We start from the raw sequence: 25,803 nt of genomic DNA on the forward strand, positions 1-25,803 counted from the left end.
ACCAGGGCTCGAACCCGTGTCCCCTGCATTGGCAGGCAGATTCTCAACCACTGCACCACCAGGTAAGCCCCTCTGCTTGCATTTTAAGGTAGCTTTGTGATATTCTGTAAAATCACACTTCTATTCATAAACAGAGAAGCCGCTCTACAAAATGTAACTCAAGAGGAATTAGAAAGTTCCCTAGCTGTCTCCTATTTGTCTCCTGCTTAGAAGGCTTCCATGTTCCCTCTGCCACTGATGTTGAACAGGTGGCATCACTTCTCAGAGGGACACTCTATAAGAAGCAGAACAGGTTTAACCTTGCATGATTTTCACCTTCACCACATGAGTAGGTAATTAAAATTTAAATATTTTAACTTATAAAGACTTTCTTATACCTCCTACTGGTCTAAATTAAAACAGGATCTGGTTTTCAAACAAGTCAAATAGACAAAAATATCAAGTACTTAAAATCAGTACAGGGCACCCAAATTCGATAATGCCAGGGCAGGGTCTAGACATAAGAAAGACTCTGGCCCTGGAGTCTTCATGTAAATATCTTTTGTTTTCAAAGATAATACCGGTTTAACTGATTACAATCTGGGTATGTAGGTGTGGCTGAAATACAGTGCTTGAAAAATAACTTTAAACACACTACACATATGCTACGCTTTGTTTTGCTGGTCAACTGGTTGACAGGCTTGAAGCAAACAAGTTCTGTAAGGTCTAAAACTTATACAGTTTTGGGTGTCCTCATAAAGACAAACGTTAAATTTTCAGAGTCCCTGCGGAGGTCTCAGGGGAGCCCAGGGCAAAAGAGTGATGGCAGAGCTTAATTAACTCTGCAGAAAAGCTGCCTCTGGCTGCAAATCACTTTTGGAGGAGTTGTTATTGCATGTGGCCCTGCCTATTTACCTTCCTTTATTTCTTGTTGTTCCTGAGTCTTCATTTGAAAGGAGCCATCCCAATCCTTGTATTTGGGCTGTTCTGCCTCTATGCTATGGCTATTTTCTCAGCTGCCCATAACGATGCCACATTTTTTTACTGTTCTTGTTTGGTGCTTCTTCGAATGATTTCCTCTGCCTTCAGTGTGGAAAATATAAAATGATGATAAAAACCTCAGCGCTGGAAACTGCTTGCACTAAAAGTTCTTATTGTTGGTGACTTCTACATGGTACTTGCTTTTCAGACAAGCCGATGTGAAATTACTCAGCTTGAGAAGCCCCAAATCAAAGAGTTTGAATATATTTGGGGCATTTTTTTACCCTGTACAGAAGTCCTTTCATAATGGCTGTAACGGAAGGATGGAGAAACTCACAGTTCTATGATTAGAAATTTTGTCTGGTGGATGGACCTAGAGACTGTCATACAGAGTGAAGTAAGTCAGAAAGAGAAAAACAAATATATAATATTGCTTATATGCGGAATCTAGAAAAATGGTACAGATGAACTTAGTTGCAAAGCAGAAATAGAGACACATGTAGAGAACAAACGTATGGATACCAAGGGGGGAAGGGAGGGTGGGATAAATTGGTAGATTGGGATTGACATATATACACCACTATGTATAAAATAGATAACTAATGAGACCCTTCTGTATAGCACAGGGAACTCTACTCAGTGCTCTGTGATGATCTAAATGGGAAGGAAATCCAAAAAAGAGGGGATATATGTATACGTATAGCTGATTCACTTTGCCGTACAGCAGAAACTAACACATCATTGTAAAGCAACTATACTCCAATAAAAATTAATTTAAAAAAAAAAAGGAAGAAAAAAAAAAGAAATTTTGCCTTTATTCGGCTAATCTTCATCATGTATGTGAAGATGGCTCTCATCTCCCATTCTGCCCCCCACTCCAAAGTCTTTTCTTTAATGTAAACAGACTCATTTCTGTAACCATTTTACATGCAACATTGTTACCAGACCTTCTTACCTTCTTTACACCTCTCTATAAATTCCAATTTACTAGTCAACCTCTAAAAATGTAGACTGCAAAACTGAGCACCATATTTCACGTCCTATATAGAGCATAATGTTGTTTTTCTGGACAGTGTGTATTTCATTAATACACCCTAACATTTCCTGATGAGATATCAATACCAAAGTCACATAAAAATTCATTTGGTGGATATTTATTCAGCACCTACAGCATACCATGTGTCAATCAATACTTTACTTGGGATATAAAGTGAAACAAGATAGGCTTCTTGTTCTCAAGTTGCTTAATAAATAAAGGCTGTCTGTTCAATGTCAAAGAGTGTGATGGTAACAGGGAAAACTTCCCAAAGAAGATGCTTTAACTGAGTTTGAAAAGATAGGAGTCACCTGGACAAAGAAGGCAGCTATGGCTAGCCAAGGTATTGGTCTGGGTATGGACGGGGAAGCATAAAGAGGCATGACACCACAGGGGAGCAACAGGAGAAGAGGGGTCACAAGAAATAAGGATACTCACTAAAGATTTTGAACTTTCTCTTGGCAGATCTGGGGAACCACTAACTGATGGTCAGATTTGCATTTTAGGAAGATCACTTTGTCAGATTCATCAGATCAGGAGACTATTGAAATCATCCAGGGAAGACACAATGAGAGCCCAAACTAGGGCAGAAGAAGTAGAAATGCAGAGGAGAGTGACACAGGGACCAGAAAGTGCCCCACTCAATGACGTGTGGGATACAGAAGAAATGCACACTGGGGAAAAGGGCCTAATAGCAAATAGCAAGTGGTTAAGGCAGGGACTTTAGACAGATGACTTTTAGGGTTCAAATCCCTGCTCTACAATTTCTGGTTGTGTGACCTTAAATTATTTAATTCCATCAAAGCTCGGAATTCTCTTTGCAAAATAGGATACTATCACCTTTTTAGCGGGGATCTTACAAAGACTAAATGGAATAATGAATAAAGTGCTTACCTGTTTAGCTCAATGCACAGCACATGATAAGTTCTTGATACAAGACAGCAGGTAATTGTGGCTGGCTGTTTATGGTGGTGGTGATCATGCTACTGCAATTCAGCAAGACAGAGAATTCAGGAGGAGGAGCAAGTTTAGGGGAAGAGCTAATGATATTACAATAGTAGCTCATATTTGTATAGTGCTTTTCCATTTTTGAATGCCTCTTGTATCCATTATCTCATTTCATGTTCAAAAGAACCCTGCAAGTCTCACTTTCATTTCTAGGACAATTCATTTCTAGGACTCCATCCTAGGAAAATAATCCAAAATGAGAAAAAATGATGGAAAAATGCTTATGAGATATGGTAAATTTTTTAAAGAAGAGAATGCAAAGTTGTATATGTAGAATAATTTCAATTACATATTTAAAATAGACTGGAAGAAAATGAACCAAAATATTACTTTTTCTAGAGAGTGGGATTATATATGATTTTTAAATTCTTCTTAATCTATTTCTGTGTTTTTCAAATGTTCTATAATGGATATGTATTACTTTTACAATGGAGGGAGGAATGATGCCCTTTTCTTTTGTTTTCCATTGTCTTATTAACAATGTTTTGTTAAGTAGATAGGTTAGTCACTATTATTTTCTTTGTTTTATAATACTAAGACTTCTGTCAATAATAGTAACTATAACTAACACTTACATAGCACTTACTACATGCCAGGCATTGTTCTAAGCATCTTAATAAATATTAAGTTTAGGCATGAGTTTAGAATTTATTAGAATTATCCCATTTTTATGTTTTTGGCTGTAAATAATAGAAATGTCTACTTAATACAGCTTAAACAAAAATAGTATTTATTGGCTTATGTAACTGGAAAAATCTAGAGGTGGAAACGTAGAGATGGGGCATGGTTCCAATCAGGACTGCAGCTCACGTGTCTGTGATTCTCCTGGTCCTCCTCTTCTGTCAGCTTCATCCACAGGCTAACAGTGAGGCATCTGTGATAGTTTTTGATCCTGTCCTACATCTGCTCAGGAAATTGTCCAGGAGAAAAGACAGCTTCTGCCTCAGGCTTCCAAACGAGAGTCCTGAGATTCTTTGGTTGGACAACTTAGGTCACATACCCACTCCTGACTCAATAACTGGGGTGTGGGGTGGGAAGAGGGGCAAAAATAAAATGTGCTGAGTGTCTTAAGTCAACCAGGACGGCCAAGGAAGTGGAAGTGGGGGGAGATGGGGGAGGGGTGTTAACAGAATGAAAATCACATAGGAAGGGAAAATAGGGGGAAGGATACTGAGTAGGAAATAGACAATATTGATTACTTTATTTCTCAACATTCAGTTTAGGTTGGATCTTACTGCCAAGTTAGCTACAAATTTCATCTTTCCTCCTTCCCAGCTGTCCTTCCTGGGATCCTTATTTTGGTTCTCTATTTGTTATTCTGTGCATCATTGAATAGATGTTGATAAAGTAGTCTATGAAACCCCTCAGCTTTAAATCACCTGAAAACCCTCTGAATTGAAGGTAAGATGTAGAACAAGCTATACGCCATGATTTTTTCTTTGTCTTATATTGACAATATTTGCTTGTTGTTTCAATTAAGAAATGTCAGAGAGTGAGCGCAGTCAGCTCTTCGGCGGAGCCTCACAGGGTAAGAGGGGCTTGGTGGGACCCCAAGGTCTATTTCTGGTTTTTTGTTTGTTGTTGTTTTGTTCTGTTTTTTATATAAAAGCTTTGAGTTGTAGTTCACATACCATTCAATGTGCCCATTTAAAGTGTACAATTCAGTAGTTTTTAGAAAATTCACAGAATTGTGCACTTATCACCATAATCAATTTTAGAGCATTTTCATTATACCCAAAAGGATCACTGTACCTATTAGTAGTCACTCCCTGTTTCCTGCCCCCGCTTCCTCCTCCCAGCCGTAGGCAACCACTGGTTTACTTTCTGTATCTATAGATTTGCCTTTTCTAGACATTTCGTGTAAATGGAATCATAAAATATGTGGTCTTTTACAAATACCATGTGATATCACTTATATATGGAATCTAAAATACGACACAAATGAACATATCTACGAAACAGAAACAGACTCACAGACATAGAGATCAGACTTGTGGTTGCCAAGCGGGAGGGGGGAGGGGAGGGTTGGACTGGCAGTTCGACATTAGCAGATGCAAACTATTATTTATAGGATGGATAAACAACAAGGTCCTACCGTATGGCACAGGGAACTATATTCAATATCCTGTGATAAACTATAATGGAAAAGAATATGGAAAAGAATGTGTGTGTGTATGTATATATATATCTGAATCACTTTGCTGTACAGCAGGAATTAACACAATATTGTAAATCAACTATATTTCAATAAAATTTTTAAAAAATAAAATAAAATATGTGGTCTTTTGTGACTGGCTTCTTTCTCTAAGCATCATGTTTTCAAGCTTAAGCTAACCATGTTGCAGCATGTATCAGTGCTTCATTTCTTCCTAGTGCCAGATAATATTCCATTATATGGATAGACCACATTTCAATTATTCATTCATCAGTTGATAGATAGTTAAGTTGTTTCCACTTTTAGACTATTATGAATAATACTTTTATGAATATTTGTGCACAAGTTTTTGTGTGGACCTATGTTTTTATTTCTCTTGGGTATATACTTAAAAGTAGAATTTCTGGGCTTCCCTGGTGGCGTAGTGGTTAAGAATCCGCCTGCCAATGCAGGGGAAACAGGTTCATGCCCTGGTCCAGGAAGATCCCACATGCCACGGAGCAACTAAGCCCGTGCGTTTCAACTACTGAGCCTATGTTCTAGAGCCTGTGAGCCACAACTACTGAGCCCACGTGCCACAACTACTGAAACCTGTGCACCTAGAGCCCATGCTCCGCAACAAGAAAAGCCACCGCAATGAGAAGCCCGCGCACCGCGACAAAGAGTAGCCCCCGCTTGCCGCAACTACAGAAAGCCCCCGCGTGCAGCAACGAAGACCCAACGCAGCCAAAAATAAATAAATAAATTTATTAAAAACAAAAAAAACCCACCTTGTTTATTTAAAAAAAAAAAAAAAAAAAGTAGAATTCCTGGCCCATATGGTAGTCCACTGTTTTGCAGGTCAGAAATTTTATCAGAACCCTTCAAGTACTATCTTTAGGTAACCAAACTCAAAAGAGATTGCCAGGGACTTCCCTGGTGGTCCAGGGGTTAAGACTCCACACCTTCACTGTGGGGGGCACGGATTGGATCCTTGGGTGGGAGGGAACTAGGATCCCACATGCCGTGTGGTGTGGCCAAAATTTTAAAAAAGAGAGAGAGAGAGACTGCCATGTAGAACTAGAAGATAATACATCAATTGACAATGGCATTACTATTTTCAGGGGACCAGATCACTCATGCTAACTGCTTGGAGAACCTCCTTTCCAATATCAAGGTATATGAGAAACTGAAAATTACTGCATTTAATTTTTAGTTTAGTACTCACAACAACTCTCTGAGGCTTAAAGAGACTAGATAATTTGTTCCGGGTTACATAGAAAATAGATGGAAACGACAGGATTGCAACTCATGTCTGCCTCTTTCCAGAACTGTCTGTCTTAAATACTAGACTAGACTCATGCCGCTCAAATACCACCAAATATTTAACTGTCCACTTGTTGGAAATGAGTTGTTTCCAATGTTTTCACCCACAGCACTAGTCCTTCTGCAAATGGCTACTTGAAATAAGTATGTGTGCTCAGTAGTTTTATTCTCAAAGGGTGACCTGGTATCCAAATTCTGGACATGTCTTTATGTGGCTCTGTCTCTACTGACTTTTTATGAGAAGTTGTTCCTGATCACATTTGCTGGCACACCTCCTTAAAAGCACAGTCAGCTGCATTCAAAACAGCTCCTGGATGCCTGCCCTACACGGACTTTTGATGATTTCTGTACTATTTTGAGATAAAAAGGGTTCAGCGTCCAGCAGTCCAAAAACATAGTCTAAATCAGCTTTTAAATCCTTCGTTACATTTTACAAGATGGAGGCCGCTGAAGACTTGAGTTGTTTCCAGATATACTCCAGTAGGTCTCTCTAGGTCTCGCTCCTTTTTTGGGAATGGGTTGCAGACCAGACGAGGCGCTGTGTGGTGACTAACCCGCCATCATGGCCTCAGCTGTAGCTCATCTTGGAACAACCAGCTTTACAGATCTTTTGAGAAAACCAGGGTTGTATCACCTGTACTTGGCTGGTATTCACACACTAAATTACACAGCCATGGTAAAATATTATGAAATCAAGACTCACTTTGAGAAGTTTTGTTAAATTTGTTAGATGTGACAGTGGTATTGTGGTTAGGTGAGAAAAAAAGATTTTCCTTTGAGATGCATACGAAAAAAATATATCTAAGGGTGAAACTGAAGAATAAGAGGTTGCCCGTAAATGAAGAGCCTGTGAGAGGCAGACGGAATTGAATACTTGAGATAAATAATTTAAAATGCATAACTGTTACTCAAATCATTGAGATTTGACTATGGATGCAACCTTTCAGATCTGATAGAAATTATTTACACTGAAGTGCTCAGAGAACAGTCAAGATAAATGATAAGGCAAACGTATCAACTGCCATATTTGGTGAGGATAAGTGATACTTGAACATCACAAGATTGAGTTAACATCAACAAAGAGAAAGTTTGTAACAGTTTCAAGTTGTAAAGACTGATGTAAGGGGGAATAACCTATCCTTGCAAGAGAAGTTATTCTTGTAATGGTTGTTTATTTTCTCTTTTACTCTTGGTTTCTGCCCTAGATAGATTAACGTTGAAGCTTTCAGGATCTATGAGGTTGAATTTACAGTGACAAAGGGTGCAAATCGGCCTCAGGATTCTCACCTTTGAGAAAAGGTAAAGAATGGCTTTCTCATTCTTCATCATGCCATTTTGCTTAGTTCTTTAAAAGAAATTTGGGCTGTTCAATCCTGCGTTCGGCTGTTTTCTATCACTCAGCTATAAGTCAATTCTAATTTGAGTTCAGAGGTGATTGACGAAAATCAAAGTCAACTCTCAACCATCATCTACTTTTTGTGTTATCTGTGACCTCTTAGTTCCTCAACCTACTAACCACCTTTTGTGCCATTCCTTTGAGGAAATGCAAGGACATTTTTTTGAAGTCAATTTTACCGCTCTTGAGAAATTCTGGCAAAAGGAGATTAGGGAGTGAGGAAAGAAAAGAAACAAAAGTGAGACAGAAAATCGTGGTGAGGCAATTAATTAAAGTGAACTTTGGGGATTGTTTGTGGCTTTCCATTATTTAAGTTCCACTTCTTATCAAAAATGAATACAGGGCTTCCCTGGTGGCGCAGTGGTTGAGAGTCTGCCTGCCAATGCAGGGGACACGGGTTCGAGCCCTGGTCTGGGAAGATCCCACATGCCGTGGAGCGACCAGGCCCGTGAGCCACAACTACTGAGCCTGCGCGTCTGGAGCCTGTGCTCCGCAACAAGAGAGGGCACGACAGTGAGAGGCCCGCGCACCGTGATGAAGAGTGGCCCCCACTTGCCACAACTAGAGAAAGCCCTCGCATAGAAACGAAGACCTAACACAGCAAAATAAATAAATAAATAAATAAGTCAGGAGCTCTTTAAAAAAAAAAAAAAAAAAAAGAATACAGTGCCATTTGGCTTCTGTATGCTTAGTAAATACCTCAAAACTTCCTTAGAGTTAGTGGCTATTCTGCCTGCTACTAAGCCACTTTGAACCATTGAGCATTGAGCAACAGTAAAGAAAACTGGAAATTCTTAAGCCATTGCTGACACCTGAAACATTAACAGGCTATAGTTACCAAATTCCTGGTCCAAAGATGTTCTATATTTGTGTGGTGATTATATATTCTAAAGCTAAGGCATATGATCAGATGAGATGAAATATTTTAAATCAGAGCAGTTAACCACAATACATACTTGACAGTTAAAATATTATTTTCCCATTCTACACCTTGTTCTTAATTGCTTTCATTGTTGTGTCTTGAGCAGCCTTGACCTTAACAAACCCTTCCATTAAGATAGAAACCAAAACAAAGAACATGTGTTAAATAGGAAGAAAACATGTAAAGACAAATAGTCAAATAACTGGAAATCACGGTGCTTAGATACTTAATATTCTTCAGCAATGTTAGTCATTATTTTTAATAAACAATTTTTTCGAACAGTTGTTAGGCCATTTTTAAAAACTGGCTTACAATTGTGGCAGATCTGATTTGCAAGAACAAAAGAGAGAAAAGCAACCTTGCTTATATTCAGCACTAGGAAGATTATTCTTAGAGTATTGTGTTCAATTTTGGTTTTCCTAATTGAAGAAGGTTGTGCACAACTTGGGAAGAGTCCCAGAAAGTCAACCAAAACATTCAGAGGCTAGAAAAGAAGGCATATGGAAGTCAGCTTCCAGAAGTACTCACGCAAATGGAAAATAATGAATGTTCAAATGTATTCACTATAGCATTATTTATGACAAAAGATTGGAATCTACCTAAAAGTTCATCATTATGAGACGGGGTAGATGAATTATAGCTCAGCTATGCAATGAAATTTACTGTAGATGTAAAAAAGATTGAGGAAACTATTTTGTGTTATGGAAAGATCTCCAAGATGTATTGTTAAGTGAAGCAAGCAAAGCACAGAACAGTGTGTGGAGTATGCTGTCATCATGTTGAAAAGTAAAAGGAGAGATGATCTATATTTATATCTATTTGTGTATGCATAAAAATAATCTCTGGAAGTGTATACAAGAAATCAGTGACAGGGAGTTTGGGATTAGCAGATGCAAACTATTATATACAGGATGGATAAACAACAAGGTCCTCTGTACAGCACAGGGAACTGTATTCAATATGCTGTGATAAACCATAATGGAAAAGAATATGAAAAAGAATAAATATATATGTATAACTGAGTTACATTGCTGTACAGCAGAAATTAACACAACATTATAAATCAACTATACTTCAATAAAATTAAAAAGAAAAAAAAACCAATGACAGTAATTGCTTTCCAAGGGTAAGCAAAAATTAGATGGATGTGAGATGTACGTGTAAAGAGACTTATACCTTTTGAATTTTGATTCTTACATACGTATTACCTACTTTAAAACTAAATAGATAACTTTAAATGAACGGCAAAGAAGAAAAGATACAAAATGAAGACTGGTGAGACAGATGAGGATTTAAATTTTGTCTACATTTACGAAGAGCCCTAAGTAACGCACCTTATCTGAGTAGCTCCATAATCAGTGTAAATTACCACATGTTAACTTAATTGCAAAGACAAACAATGAATGAATTGATTGTGCCATAATACAGTTCACTCATGATGCAAAGACATGGCCCTAATTCACAGAAGAGAAGATTGAATTAGTGCCTGATTTTTTTTCCAAAATGACGAACAATTAGTCAATGAAAGAATAATACAGTTCTCTATTCCCTGGACCTCATAATGTTTGTAAAGCACTTTGTAGTTTGCAAACTGCTTTCACATATGTTATCCCATTGGATCCATCGTTACAAAAACATTATGTGGTGTACAAGACAGAAATTTCTATTTCTCATTTTACAAATGAGAAATGGAAATAAAGAGAAGTGACCACTTGCTGGTGGTCTCAACCAACATGACAGGATATCTGAAACTGGAACTGGCTTGAAAAATGAGGGAAAGACGATGGCCAAGGGCTTGCCAAGTCCCTGGACTCCTTGGAAGTACTTACAGCTTTAAATTCTTCTGCTTTTTGCCCAGAGTTATTTCTCAATTATTAATTTTTTTTGTTCTAGTTCAGAGATTTAGCTGAATTTCTGACTCATCTTGTTCCTTTATAGAAAAAGGCATAGAAACACTTCTTATCTTCCATCCATTCAATCTTTCCTTTTAGTGAAAGAATCATGGAAGAGAGCTGATTAGAATGCGCATTCCTGACACCTCTCCCAAGATTCTGAGTAGTTGGGTCTTAGGTGGAGCCCGGGAATATGTGTTTTCCGTAAGCATGTGACTATACTTAGACAGGGGGTCTGAGCATCGCCCTGAAAAATATGCACAACATGAAGTGAGATTGTTTGTAATGAGTTACTCTGTGTGGCTGATTAAAATCAAGGAGGCTGGGTAGGATAGGGAGGGTGGGAGGGAGGGAGATGCAAGAGGGAAGAGATATGGGGATGTATACATGTATAGCTGATTCACTTTGTTATAAAGCAGAAATTAACACACCATTGTAAAGCAATTATACTCCAATAAAGATGTTAAAAAAATAAAAAATGAAATATATAAATAAAATCAAGGAGGCCTCTCAGAGTCTCTTTCCAAGCTCATTATTGCTACAGAAGAGGCAAAGGCAGGGAGCTGGGAGTGATGACTAGCCTCTAGTGAGCTGAAGAGATGACAGTGGCAACAGCACACAGGGCTAATATTTGCCTAGCAATTCAGGAAAAGATTCACAGACTTAAATTAGAACTCATCAGATGTATGCCTTTCCCTCTGAAAGTCTCCAAGTATGAGACTGAACTCACCTTGGAGAGTCTGAACAAGTTGCTTATTTGCTTCTAAGGAGAATTGTAAGTGTTGACCACATCTGTAAAGACCTAAGTGGTTTGAGATTTGGTTTCCTAGTGACTGCCTCTTTCCCTCTGCAGTGCTGGAGCAATTTGTGATCTGGTGGGGTACGCCTACTCACAGGTCCCAAATTCCATCTAGAGAGGAGGGACCTGGAAACCACAGAGGCCTCATGGTGGAGGACACTTGTTTACCTAAGTTCTTCCCCACTCCAGCCCTGGTGAAGCCCCTAGTTTGGCTTCCTTCAGAGTTTCTGTACTAACATTGATCTTTTTTCAGCTGGCTTCTCCATAAGAGAGTATTTTGTGAAAGCTGCTTTGTAATTATTTTAAATGGCATAATGCCTAAAGAGTACATTTGTCATTGGCTGAAGGCTTTTTTAGTTCTGCATAATTTTCTGAGTGTTTTCCACTTGGTACTCATGCCCCAAGATAATTATCAAAAAGGACATACATTTATTAATTGAAATAATAAATACTCTGTAGGTGTTCTAATAAATTGTGGTGATTTAAGGGTTAAGTGGTATATAGACTCATTCTAGAATAGCAGTAGAGCACACTTCTGTAAAAGCTAAATGCAAAAGTACAGAGGGAGAAAAAAACCAAAGAAAAGCTAAATCACGGTGCACTAGGTACACAGAAACAATGGAGAGAATTTGAAGAAAAAATCGCCTCATAAGTTTAGGAAAGGTGTATTCACGAGAAATTTCATTTGTTAACTATTTTTCCTTGGTTCAAAGATTTACAGGTGCTACTTTATCTTGTCACCTTATTTGTCCATAGAGCACGTCCTCTACAAAAATAAGAGCCGTTCTGAGCTGTGACCGCTTATTGACCTTATGGAGTCATTGGATGCAAATTAGCCAATTTCCTGCTCTCCACCCTTTATTAGTTGACTATTAGTTTACCTTCCAAGAAGGAAGCAGTGACTAGAAGTTTGTCTAAGGACAAAACTGGATTACCGATTACATTTGCCTCAAATCCTCAAACTTTCTTTCATAAATAAACATAAGGAGCCTTGGGTGCGTGGATCTACCTCTGTCTCTTGGTAAGATCTTTCTTTTTTTAAAAATTATTTATTTATTTATTTATGGCTGTGTTGGGTCTTCGTTTCTGTGTGAGGGCTTTCTCTCGTTGCGGCGAGCGGGGGCCACTCTTCATCGCGATGCGCGAGCCTCTCACTGTCGCGGCCTCTCTTGTTGCGGAAGCACAGGCTCCAGACGCGCAGGCTCAGTAGTTGTGGCTCACGGGCCCAGTTGCTCCGCGGCATGTGGGATCTTCCCAGACCAGGGCTCGAACCCGTGTCCCCTGCATTGGCAGGCAGATCCTCAACCACTGCGCCACCAGGGAAGCCCTCTTGGTAAGATCTTTATCTGAAAATCTTACAACAACTCAAAGATGGAGACCAGGACAGAAGCCTGAGTAGCTTATGGGAAATAGTGGTCCCCTAGGGAAGAATGAAGAGGACTCTAATTAGCTAGTTTTGACTTCATCATTCATGTCTTACCCACAGTTTCCTCATCCAGAGTTGCACCTGCAGAAGCTTTTCAAAGTTAGGAAGATGAAGATGGGGAATTTGGAAAGTGCAGGAAATGACATAACTGCTGGCACATGATCTAGACCAGCACCGTCCAACAGTTCTTTCCGAGGTACAGACATGTTCTAGACCTGGGCTGTCCAGCATGGAAGTCACCAACCACACGTGACTACTGAGCACTTGGACATGTGCCTCCTGTAATGGAGGAACTGAATTTTAAATTTTATTCCGTTTTAATAAATTTAAACTTAAAGAGCCACATATGCCTAGTGGCTACTTACACTGGACAGTGCAGTTTTAGACTTTCAGGTGACTTTTTTAGCTATTAGAGACCAAATCCAGATTTCCTGACTGGTTGAGTATTCAAACCTTAACCAACTCCTGAGTTTGGTTCAAACTCAAAGAAGTAGGTGGTTGAAAAGTGAAAGGGTGAAGAGAAAAAAAACATACCCTCATCTACTGATATTACTGGGGTAGAAGGAAGACACATAAACAATTCTAAACCAAGTAGATAAAAAAGAACTTTAGCTGATCACCTGAACACTTGGTATCTATACAATACCAAAAAACTATTTTACTTTTTAAAAAAAACTGAATGGAGTGAATTGGCAGATGAATTTGGCATTATGTAACACAGTAAAATATAAATGAAAAACAAACACCAGGCAGGCCTAAGTGATGTGGATTAAATTAAATATTTACGCTCTACACAACAGATCTTTCGTAAAGAGCAGTTTTATAAACCAGAAGCTTCAATAATAAAAGGGTGGAGGGAATGTTTCATTTTCGTAAGGCCTGCTGTTTGACACCTAGGCCATCCAACCCAGCTGCCAGCAGGCAACTTAGGTACCACAAAACAGAACGATCCAATTGTGTTTAAGTGCATTTGTATGCATAAATGAATTAAAAAGATGGGAGGTACATATACCCATGAATGTTGGGTTTTTATTATTGTCATTGCATTTACCCTTTTCTGTTTTCTCCAGATTTTCAACACTGAGCAGAAACATTTTTTAAGCAAAAATTTTTTTCAAAAGACAAAAACACAGAGAGTAATACAGTATAGTAAACATTCATGTGCCTACCACCCAGATTGAACAGTTGTTCCTAACTTGTTATATTTGCCTTGGCTATTTCTTTCAGCCCCTGGGTACCCTTCCCCAGTCCCATGGCCCCTCTCTCCCCATTAGCATGAGTTTAATGTGTTTTCCCACACATTTGAAGTTCTTTCCCTTCATATGTATATATTCATGAACAACACATAGCACTACTTTACTTTTTAAAAAACTCACAGTGTTTTCCAAAGAAGACATACAAATGGTCAACAGGTACATGAAGAGATGCTCAATACCACTTATCAGGGAAATGCAAATAAAAACCACAAGGAGATACAGTCTCACACCTGTCAGAATGGCAGTCATCAAAAACACAAGAAATAACAAGTGTTAGTGAGGATGTGGGGAAAAGAAAACCCTTGTGCACTGATGCTCAGAATGTAAACTAGTATAGACAATACGGCAGAACCTGAGCTCAAACCCTGGCCGTTGCAGGCAGGAGTTTTTGTTCCCCAACATTTTGCCTCCCATGGTGTCCTGGTTCTCATTTGACCATAAGACCCACCAGTGGAGAGTAATTCTCCCTTGCTGACCAAGGAAACTCAAGAACTGGAAATCAGTAAAAGGGAAGGAAAATAGAACAAGTGAGAGAAATAGAAAGAGGGGGGGAAATTGAGAGAAAAACAGTCACTTTGGTCAAGGATGTAATGTTACTAAATTTTATGGACTCCATAGCTTGGAAAAGACAGACCAAGGTTGATAAAGATGGGGTGGAGAAGCTGTTTAGGTATCATCCTATCACGTTTTCAGCATCGCAGCTGGATTGCAGGTGGGGCTGAAGGCAGCTCTTCACTTTCCCTTGAGCAGTGTTTTCTAAACTGTAGGAGGAACCAGAGATGATTTTAGATGTCACAGTCTAGGCAGCAGTTGGATGGCAGAGTGTGAAAGTGAGATCTTTTTAAGTTGTTTTAATCCTTCTCTACCCAGTTTATTGAACAATCTGAATCAAGCGAGGTACAAACCTGAAATGTTTTCTTTTTTCCCTTCTGCCATGCTCAGTGGAATCGCTTTCTCCCATGATTTTGGGAAAGAAGGAAGAGGGAAAAATGTCTCCTCCCTAAACGATGTCAGATCCTCTTTGGTTCAGATGCCTCTCTGGCTGACATTCTTGGCTGTTGAGGTCCCCTTGTTCTGGGCGTCTTAAATTCTGTTTCTCCCATTAGCGTGGGGACGCATCCTTCAGTAGGCCCTGCGAGGTTCCCCGGCGTCGGAGGGTCACTCTGGCTTGACCGCCTCAACTGCCCTCAGCTCCCATTCCATGTACTCTCCACTCTGTGGGTGTGGGGCTTGGGAGGGGAGCACCAAGGCTCCTCCAAAGCCTCTGTCTCCACACTCCTTGCTGGGGTCGCAGCTCCAGGTCAAGACAGGTTCCGACCTCCAGTGGATGGACGCCACCTCCTTCCTTACTATTCTGTGGTCCCTGAGAGTGATTCTCTCAGGCCCTTTCATGCCTCAGGGAAGGCAGAATTCCTGACCAAGTCAGGAGTCAGGACTGAAGGTCCTCAACCCCTCCCCCGCCCCTCTATCCAGGCATCTGCTCTTTTTGAGGCTCAGCCGCCTCCGCCTCTGATAACCTAGGAAGGTATCTGGCCTCAATTGTTTTCAACTCTATTGACAGTGGGGACACAAGAAAACCTTCTTTGTTCTCAGCCTGGGATCCCAGTCTCAGGTTCTGATTACATCAAAGCAAAATTCTCCGTTTGTGCTGGTATAAATCACCTGGCTAACTTGTTCAGTCTCCTTTTTCAAGAGAGAGAGCAAGCCTTCCTTAGGTAACAACATGTGTCTACAAACTAAGATCATTTGGCTTTCCTTGTGTTTATTTTCACAGTACATTTCATTTATGACAAATGATACTGATTTTGCATTTACCATAGGGATATAGTGTTTTATTTTTAAATGAATTTCTCTAAGTTTTATGTAAGTAATTTTGTTTAAAGAACAATATTTGGTTGATAATTGGTGTTGATGGTAAGTGAATATGGAAAAAATAGTGAAAGTGGTATTTGAAAGACTGAAACTAAGAAATACGCCTTAGAAATAAATGAGTTAAACTGAGCTACGGCACGTAATGTGTTTAAAGTTGCTTACCAGTAAATGCTTATTAAATGTTAGTGATTTGCTGTAGTATTGAGTATCTACTACATGTCTGGTGGGTTTCTAAAAACAGCTTTATTGAGGTCTGATTTAGATATTAGATATTTAGATATCATAAAATTCCACCATTTTTCAGTGTGTGTTCAGTGACTTTTAGTAAATTTACAGAGTTGTGCATCCATCACCACAATCCAATTTCAGAGCATTTCCATCACCCCGGAAAGATCCCTCCTGCCCATTTGCAGTCTCTTCCCCTCCCCGCTCCCTCAGCCCTAGGCAACTCTAACCTGCGGGAAGTCTGTAGATTTGTCTTTTCTGGGTTTGCCTTTCCTCATGTAAATGGACTCATAATATATGTGATCTTTTTCATCTGGCTTCTTTCACTTAGCGTAATGTTTTTGTGGTTCACTCATGAATAATGCTGCTATGAACATTCACACATCAGTCTTTGTGTGGACATATGTTTTCATTTCTCTTGGGTAGATGCCTAGGAGTAGAATCGCTGGGCTGTATGGTAAATTGATGTTTAACTTTTTAAGAAACTGCCAAACTGTTTTCCAAAGAGGCGGCACCATTTTACATTCCTCCCTGCAAAGTATGAGAGTGCCAGGTGTTGTAAATATATTATTTTGCAGAGATACATGTGGTCCTATCGTAAGCACTATGTTATAGGTGGGAAATCTGAGGCTGAAAGAACTTAACTGACTTGCAGGAAGTCACACAGCCTTGACAAAGCCAGCATTCAGCCATATCTGATTCCACATCCCATCCTTTTTCTACTGTGGGACAAGGCTCTGTGCTGGGTGTCTGTTTTCTCCAGCAGAGATGGGGGAGGTGCTGCAGTAGCTTTGCTCTTGGCTCCCTCTATGGGGCCACTGGAGACGTCAGGTGAGTAATGGGGCCTCGGGGCAGGAAAGGTGTCTGGTTTTTTTGCCACCTGGTCCTGGACACCTAGACCTGACAATGATTTACATGACTCACGTATTTCTTTCCATTTAGAATGGAACTTCGGTCCTACTTAACGGATGACACAGCAAATGAGCAAGCTGGGTGCCCACCCCGGTGAACTTTGACAGTCTTGTAATCACTTGGCTGTCCACAGAACTGGGAGAGATTTTTGCTTTCCTCTTGTCTCTGAGTCAGCAAGTAGTTCGTTACTGAAATCACATCCCATAACACGTCCAGGCAACTGCTGACTGTATTGTTCCCGTTACCTTGTTTTGTATGGTGGGTCAAAACACAAACAGCAGGGTGTAGAAATTGATTACCTAAAGACAAGGGAGACAACATCCAATTGAACAGATCAAGCAAGAATTACTGCTTTCTATAATCTCTACCTTCAGCAGGATTTTAATAAAAGTCCATCTTCTCTTATTCATAGCTTTCTACATCACTGGCTCCAGGAGCCTCATGTTGGGGTAAATGAGCATGGAGTTTGGCATTTTTCTTCATTCATCCTTCGAGGCAGGGGCCGTGTCTTGCTCAGCTTCTGTTCCCTGCAGCCCTTAGCAGGACGTCTTGTAACATCAGACTTTCATCTTATCTCACTTGGACTATTGCAGTCTGTCTCCCAATGGTCATCCTCTATCCATATCTCCTCTGTGAAGCCCATTTTCCATGCTGTCTGCTGTACTATCTTTTAAAACACATCTTTTTATTCAAAGAGTAATAGTGACTTTTTTCATTTGATTAGATTCATGGTGTTGCAAATATGGCAAAGGTAGCACCATGCATGACAGTGCATTTAAAGATGCCCACTGATTTATGGTATGGCCAAAAGAAAAAATATATATTTTAAGGCTGTCAATTGCTGCGGGAAAAAAATCCATATTCTTTAGGAGGTTATAAAAGACCATTTGTATCCTGGCTCTGGTACCTGCAGGTGGACTTCTCACTATTCTCTTTCCTTCTCTGCCTTACCTGAAAGGACCTCTTAGTCACTCTCCTTACATCTCCCAGCACCTGCGGCAGGCCTGAACGTAAAGCAGTGCTCAATAAATACCGTGCAGTAGATGATAGTTGTTTTGGCCTGTTAAGAGCTCTATTAATTCTATAAGGCTTCAAAGGAGACTTCTACTAATTCCTAGGAATTCTTTCTTCATAACAGAGGAGGTACAAGAATGGTAAATAAATGTCACTATTTCTTCTTCCCTTCAGAGTGAAACCACTGATTCTTTCAACCTGTGTCTTAAATTTTTTTTAATTGAAGTTTAGTTGATTTACAATATTGTGTTAGTTTCAGGTATACAGAAAAGTGATTCAGTGATATATATTTATATATATATTTTTCCAGTTCTTTTCCTTTATAGGTTATTACAAGATATTGAATTTATGTTCCCTGTGCTATACAACAGTAAACCCTTGTTGTTTATTTTATATATAGTCGTGTGTATTTGTTAATCCCAAACTCCTAATTTATCCCTCCCTTTGGTAACCTTGAGTTTGTTTTCTATGTTTGTGAGTCTGTTTCTGTTTTGTATTATTTTTTAGATTCCACATATAAGTGATATTATATAATATTAGTGTTTCTCTGTGTCTTAAATTTTTTTAAGGCCAAATTTTTATTTTAAAATCGCAGAAGTGCCCACCTCTCAGAGTGGAAGAAATTCGTAAATAAATAGCAAGGGTGCTAAGTTTCCTAACATTAGACGGTTTAGTGAAATGTAATTTGAAAGGATTTAATAGTCATTTAAACTTGAACTGCTAATTATTTTCTTAGGGAAACAAAAATAAGTAAATAAAGGAAAGAAAACATAAATGAAAGTTCTCCATAAATACTAAAGATGGTACATGCTTTACAAACCACATTGGGGTCAGCAGTACCCTAAATGCTGTTCTAGGAAATGGATGATTTAAGACCACCAAGAGAATCTTAAAATTTAGCCAATTTCAGATTAGTATATACATTTGTAAATTTAATGATATATTAATGATTTTACCGTCAAAATATCCTATCTATTATGTGTGACCACCCACATAAGCAAATTGACATTATAATAGAATCAAGTATTCAACCCTTTAATTCTATACTGATAGGCATTGTTTAAAAACTAAACCACGGACCCCAAAAAACCTAGGAAAAATGTGTAGCAAATTTGACAACAGCTTTATTGGAATATAATTCACAAATCATAGAATTCCACTTTTAATTTTTTCTTTTGGCTGTGCCTAGCAGCTTTGTGGGATCTTAGTTCCCCAACCAGGGATCGAATCCGCGCTCCTTGCAGTGGAAGCATGGAGTCCTAACCACTGGTCTGCCAGGGAATTCCCTCCACTTTTAATTTTCCTTTCTTTAAACACTTTGCATTTATTTACATTTAGAAAAGTCCTGGAGGAGTGTATACATGGCACTGTGTAACGAGGGAGCTTCCTTTTTCCAGAGCAGCAGGTTGTAGTCATTCTAAAACTAAAAAACCTTTGTACATTATTCCAATAGCTTATACTTATCGAGTTTAATCAAATGCAAATGAATAATAAAAATCATTGAAGATATTTTTCACAAATTGGTTTTTAAGCAACAAAGTTTATATTAACACTGGTAACGCTTAATTAAAATACTGTCACATTTATAAACACATATAAACATTTATTGACTGTTTACTATGTGCCATATACTGTCCTAAGCAATTTAGTACTGTGCTACCTCATTTGATCTTTACAAGAAGGTACTATTATTCTTCCCATTTTCTGGATGAGGAAATTGAAGCATTTATCCAAGTGTGCATAGCTAATAAGTGACAGAACCATGATTCGAAGTGATTTAGGCCAACTCAAAACTGTGCTATCAACCATTATGCTAAGCTGCTTCTCTGGGAAAATAGTACAGAGAATTAAATTGTGGCTTTTAAATATGAAATCATAAGTTTTTTCTGAGTCCGTCAAGCACCCTGTAAATGGAAGTCACTGTGAAAATTAAATACAGATTGAGCTTTCCTCCCAAATTCTGGACCACCTCTCACTATCATGAAGCTTGACCTGGTTTTTAGTCACATTTTACCCCCTCAGTTTTGCGGACTCAACTTATCTGTGGGGTGCTTTTCCTTACTTCTAGATTTAACAAGATATATTTTAATTTGGGGTCATTTCATTAGGAATGAAAAAGCAAATTCATAAGGAACATAGTTTTTATATAACAGTTTTATATAACAGATGGAAGCACTCCTTATTCTGAAGCTCAGTCTTGTTTTTTCTTGCATTGGTTTTTTCTCCTCAGTTTTACTGACTTCATTGACTTTTCTCTTGGGTGCTCATGTTCATTTCTTCTAGATTTACGAATGCGTATTTTTATAACTCTTGACCATATCGTTAGGCATGAAATAGCAAATTGAAAGGGACATAGGTTTTATAACCGATAGAAGAGGTAATTTTTTTATTATTTAGGCTTTAAAAATATTTAGTGTTTTTGAATAGCTGACTGGTATTCAGAAGTCGGTATGAAAGATACAGAAGGGCCTTCAGTGAAAAGTGAGTTCCCTGTTGTTTTTTATTCTGCCTTTGATAGAAGTGACTGCTGTTACCATGTTATTATCATGTTGTGGGAGAGATTTTATCTTCAAGAAAGCATCTTGTCCTCAGTTTCTTAGACTTACTTTTAAATGACTGCCTCCTACTTGTTTTGTTTCAGCATTTTAACGGTAATAGTCCATTGCCTTATGTTGTCCTTTCTTTCCAATAACAGGTCATCAGATATTGTATTGTTGTTCAATGGTTTATTTCTATTTATTTATTTATTTATTGAAGTACTGTTGATTTATTTAATGTTGTGTTAATCACTGCTGTACAGCAAAGTGACTCAGTTATACATATATATACATTCTTTTTCATACTCTTTTCCATTATGGTTTATCACAGGATATTGACTGTAGTTCCCTGTGCTATACAGCAGGACCTTGTTGTTTATCCATTCTATATATACCAGTTTGCATCTGCTAATCCCAAACTCCCAATCCATCCTTCCCCCAACCTCCTCCCCTTGATAAACACAAGTCTATTCTCTATGTCCCTGATTCTGTTTCTGTTTTGCAGATAGGTTCATTTTTGTCATATTTTAGATTCCACACATATAAGTGATATCATATGGTATTTGTCTTTCTCTTTCTGACTTACTTCACTTTTTTTTTTTTTTTAATTAACACAACCAGTTTTGTTTTTTTTTTAATTTTTGGCTGCGATGGGTCTTTGTTGCTGTGCACAGGCTCTCTCTAGTTGTGATGAGCGGGGGCTACTCTTCATTGCGGTGCGCATGCTTCTCAATGAGGTGGTTTCTTTTGTTGCGGAGCATGGGCTCTAGGCACGCGGGCTTCGGTAGTTGTGGCATGTGGGCTCAGTAGTTGTGGCTCCCAGGCTCTAGAGCGCAGGCTCAGTAGTTGTGGTGCACAGGCTTAGTTGCTCCGCAGCATGTGGGATCTTCCCGGACCAGGGCTTGAACCCGTGTTCCCTGCATTGACAGGTGGATTCTTAACCACTGCACCACCAGGGAAGCCCCTGACTTACTTCACTCAGTATGATAATCTCTAGTTGCCTCCATGTTGCTGCAAATGGCATTATTTCGTTCTTTTTTTATGGCTGAGTAGTATTCCATTGTATATGTATATACCACATCTTCTTTATCCTCAATGGCTTATTTCTTAAGCTCCGTGAGGATACATGGATTTTCATTCTATTATTCCTTATATCTTTTGGTATTAAATATTTCATGATCAATTTAAAATATTATGTAACTATCAAAAAGTTACATATAAAGCCAATATAATAACATGGAAAACATTGCTATAAAATCACATTGTATAAATTAAAAATAATGACAACTATGTAAAAGCCACCCAAAAATCTGGCAAAGCAAGATTCCCCCCCCCCAAAGTTAACACCTTTTCCTTTGGATGGTGGTGTTATTACTTCCTTTTAAAAAATATTTCATCTATTTTCTTTTATGATTGGCATTGTACTATAACTTAAAAATAGTAAACTTATTTTAAAAAACAAGCACAATATATTTATTAGGTAGTAAACCATTTGCACTATTATATTGCATTTGATTTGTAAGTTAATATTCCACTTACCTTGGGATCTAGCATCACGTGTGAGCTGTAAAAGGATGGGGAGGGCAGAGATGGAGTTCACTGGTACTGAAGCTAGTTGACAGAAGGATGTGAAAGCTGGGTGGACCAAGGGTTGCTGCTAGAGATTCTTGAAGTTTATGAGGAAGATTTTTCTGATGTTTATGGATAATTGAAGTTGGCTTCCAGTGAGATTTGAGGTAGCAGCAAATGTCCTCAGACTCAAAATGCGCAACATAGATTAACTTCGTTGCAAGAAAGAATAAATGAATAAGTCGGGGCTAATATTGAAATGGAGGCTCTGAACTCAAGCTTAGATGTTAGAATATTCTCGAAGTTTCCAATGAATCTTTTAGACTTCTAGAATATTCACAGGTCTTTGAGAGCATCTGTTTTAACTTCCTCATGTGATAATTGAGCAAGCTAAATGCCAGCCAAGTAAGCAAAAGAATGAACTCTTCTCACTTCTTTAATTGTATTAGTTCCTGTGTCAAAACCAAACCAAACAGTGCCCTAAAATTTTCACAGGAAAATATACTACAAATTTCTTGGTCTGCTCTTTGCCAGTCATAGAAAACCCTTGACAATCTGGCTCCAACCTCTCTTTCTACCTGATCCCACATTAATCCTCCAGAAATGCATGGAGTTTCTGCTATCCTCTGCTTCCCAACCTCACCACCTGTGTTGACACCATTGTCTCCCTCACCAATAAGGCCCTCATCCCTTCTCTCTGCCCATTGAAAACAATTTATCTTTCAAGATACAACTAAAACACTTGGTGGGTTGGTTATTATCCAGATGCAACATAATGAGTGTCTTGATTTGGCTGACGGTGTGGAAATAAAGTAGAATGCAAAAAAAATTTGTGCTAGAGATGGGGAAGAATGAAGAAGCCATGGGGAATAATAATAATATCGATAATAATAATAATAAATATAATGCCAATAATAACTATTAACATTTATTGTATGCTTACTATGTGCTACACCCTGTGTGAACCATTTTTATATTCATTATCACACTTAATAATATTCTCAATAACTCTGTGAAATAGTGTATCAGTTAGGATTGTGTTACATATAATAGAGAACACTTTTACAAGAGTTTAAGAAGTCAGGTTGGTTTTTTTTCTTCTTCCATTTTTAAAAATTTGTTTTATTTTTTATTTTTAAAAAATTTTATTGGAAAAAAAAATTTTATTGGAGTATAGTTGATTTACAATGTTGTGTTAGTTTCAGGTGTACAGCAAAGTGAATCAGTTATACGTATACAGATATCCACTCTTTTTTTTTTCTTCCATTTAATAAAGAGCCCAGTCAAGTTTTATGTGTTACTCAATGACATCACTAAGAATCCTATCTTCTTTCTTCACTCTTCTCAGCATATGTCTTTCATTTTCATGGTCATAGTATCACTGACACTTCTCCAGACATTGCGTCTGCCTCCCAGAGAGAAAGGACAATGAATATCTCTTCTCAAGGACCTCCATCAACATCTTTTTGGTCAGAACTATGTCTTATCGTCACCTCTAGTTGCAAAAGAGGCTGTGAGATCACTAAATAAAATTTTGTTAATAAGGAAGAAGGAGGATGGATAATTTGGAAAACAACCCTCAAAGTTATCCTCATATTATAGATGAGGAAAGTGAGGTGTAAGAATGCTTAGAAACAGTGTTGGAAGTAGGTCTGACAGCAGAGCCCAAGTTATTAACCATTTACATTACATGGCACTATTTTTAAAATGGCTTTTGTCCTGCTCTCCACTTAAGATGGCGTGTAAACGATTGGAACACACTTTGTGCCACCTTTTCCTTCTCTGGCACCTTCTCTTCCTCTTTGCTGCTGTCTTTCCCCCTCACATCTCAGAGACGAGGCTGCAGTTTTTAGTTAGGGCTGGAGGGAAAAAAAACTGGTATAGTTCTTCATTTTCTTTCCCATTTGAAATCCTCGATATTGTTTCAGGAAACAAGAGAGAGGATGATTTAATAGGATTTGGTACGTGATTAAGTATGGAGCTTGACATAGAGTCAAACAAAATCTTTTGGTTTTCATCACAAGTTGTTTGGGTCATGGAAGATACATATGAATAAGAAAGGGGAATTGTTAAATTTCTTGTGTTAAGTTTCAGGTATTGGTAAAACTTCCAGATAGGTAATTGGATAATCGTGGGTGAGTCAATCATAAGACGCAGAGGAGAAGAAAAGTAAGGTGAATGTATGAGAAAGTGATAATCCTGTCCCCACCGGAATAATAAAATGTATTTGTTTTGCTTATTTCTAAACTTGTTTGTAACAAGGCTTTATATGGCTGAGGATGAAAAAAAGAGAGGGTAATATTTCAGTTTTGATGATAACAAAACAACGACTTTTTTTTTTAAAGGAGCATCCTCAATTTACATCTATGTCTGCACTGCGGGAACAGACAGCATTTTACGAAACTCTGTGAACCAATTCTATGGACTGGGGCGATGGAAGAAACACAAAAATAGGGAATTCAATCAGAGAGCTCCCATGATGTATGACACCGCGAAATCAGATTCAGACCTCTCAATAGCGGGGAGGGTGTTACTTTTCATCATCTCGTGACTATATTCTTTATTCCAAGTATGGCAAAAGTCAATGCTGTAAGTGTTTACTCTCCTGTCTTCGTCAGACATTAGGGTATATTGATAAACACAGTATTAGAATCATCTTAATGGGTGAAATTTTCTGAGCTCTGCATAGGGTACTCTTAGGGTGTGTCGTATTTTTTGCTGTTACTTATAGTGTGGTCCACGGACCAGTGGGAACAGCATCTGTTAGAAATGCAGAGTCTCAGAGCCTACCCCAGAAAGTCTGAATTACAATCTGCATTTTAAACAGGATCCCTACATGATCTGTATGTGAATTAAAATTTGGGAAGCACTGATGTAACCAATTAAGAAAGTGTATGGAATGCATTATAAAAACCCCTTGGTTTTCAGTAACTGTTATAAAGGAGTGATTATTGGTCTTTATGGGATCCTGGACTCCCTGGAATGTGCTGGAAACTATGAAATCTCCCCTCAGAAGAAATGCACATAAGAAGTTGAACATGGTACTTTGCCTAAAAGTTTTTAGAGGGATTCATAGTCTCAAGACTAAAAGCCAGGGTCTTATTTTCCTTTTCTAACCTGGAGGAACACTGTCCAACAACTGACATGTGAGTGGGCTGATTAACTAGGGCATGAACACAATCTGAATAGTTGAGACGCTTCCATGTGTGTGACTTTTGTGTGAACAAACAAAACTAAAAAGTATTTTTTCTAGAAACCTAGTCACTAGCAGTGACTGCATTTGTAGGTATTAGTGATTCATGTTTCTTCCTGGTGAGGAAATAAAAAATTTTAAACGTAAAAAAAAATTTGATTTTTTCTGGACTGAAATGAAAAGAAATTTGATGCCAGCCTAGAATTTGAAAGCAGCCTTGAGGGGAAAGAATCCTGCTTAATTCTCAAGCTCTCCAGTGGTTATTTTAATACGATAAGAAAGAGAAGTTAAGAGAATATTTACACTCCATGACTACAGGAGTAGAG

Source organism: Balaenoptera ricei, chromosome 8, assembly GCF_028023285.1.
Source record: "Balaenoptera ricei isolate mBalRic1 chromosome 8, mBalRic1.hap2, whole genome shotgun sequence".
Taxonomy (NCBI): Eukaryota; Metazoa; Chordata; class Mammalia; order Artiodactyla; family Balaenopteridae; genus Balaenoptera; species Balaenoptera ricei.